Genomic DNA, 1088 nt, shown 5'->3' on the forward strand with positions numbered 1-1088 from the left:
CGTCAAGAGCATAGCATATGGCACATCAATATCACTTCCTGTTTGTTATCCATGTGTGTATGTAGTATCTATAATGCCATAAATTTGAGTAGGTGTGGCTATAAGACTGTTGACTATTCACTTTAACTGTGTATCGCTGTTTTATCCAAGTTACTTTTGTTGGACCTTGTTTAATAATTGAGGTAAAATTGAATGTTTCTAACACAGATGTATGATGTATCTATAGAAGATGCCAAAGACACGAGCTAAGACAAGAAAAGTTGACAGGAGGACCCTAAGAAAAGAAAGATTTCATCATTTGGGAAAGAAAAGTTGGGAAAAGGTATGATTTCATGTAACTCTGTGTGTTAGTTAAGCATAGCTAGTGGATGGGAATGGTCTATAGAAGAGTTGCAGGGGAAGTACATGTAATTAAGTAGAGCAGTACCCTTTCCTATAAGCCTATGGCGTGGGTGAGGGCAATAACGAGAGTTGTGGCTCATTGTCAATCATCTTAAGTGGAATTGAAGGAAAAGTCTTGTTATGAGATGAAGTAGTACTATTAATAGCAAGCCAAACAGCTATTTTACTTATTGCATGACTCCTGAATGGATAGACTTTTTGTAACTTGTAGCATCACTTCACTTGTTGCTACAGCTAAGTCTTTGGTTGTTTTATACTTGTATATCTAATTGCCATCAGCTGTTTTGCAAATGTTTTTGAAGCTTTTGTGTAACTTGGGGAATGTCTGTTTTTTACGATCGGTAGAGTATGTCACTAAATTTTAAAACCATGATTATAGAGGAAGGAAATAGTGTTCAAATGCACTATTTCCTTCCTACATAATGGTGTCACTAGGAACTATTATACACATATACAAATTGACCTATCTATGTAGGCAGAAATTAGTACCAAGCACTATTTTGTCCTTACAATATTATAGGGAAGAATTGCACTATTTTGTTCCTACAATACTTAAGGGAAGAATTAATGCATGCTACACTATTTTGTCTCTATAATACTATGGGGAAGAATTTGTGCCTTCTGCACTTTTTTTCATAATGTAACAGCACTTTGTTTCCCTCACATACTGTAGTGGAAAATTTTGG

The 1088-nt window shown here is 35.3% G+C and overlaps 1 long non-coding RNA gene across 1 annotated transcript; it reads left to right on the forward strand.

The window, feature by feature from the left end:
• Positions 1 to 95: 95 nt before the first annotated feature.
• Positions 96 to 321, forward strand: LOC109588158 (uncharacterized). The gene is made up of 2 exons (XR_002187991.1): positions 96 to 182; positions 227 to 321. It is a non-coding gene; the product is annotated as an uncharacterized LOC109588158 (long non-coding RNA).
• Positions 322 to 1088: the final 767 nt, after the last annotated feature.

The sequence above is a fragment of the Amphimedon queenslandica genome, unplaced genomic scaffold, assembly GCF_000090795.2.
Source record: "Amphimedon queenslandica unplaced genomic scaffold, v1.1 AMPQUscaffold_12262, whole genome shotgun sequence".
Classification (NCBI taxonomy): domain Eukaryota; kingdom Metazoa; phylum Porifera; class Demospongiae; order Haplosclerida; family Niphatidae; genus Amphimedon; species Amphimedon queenslandica.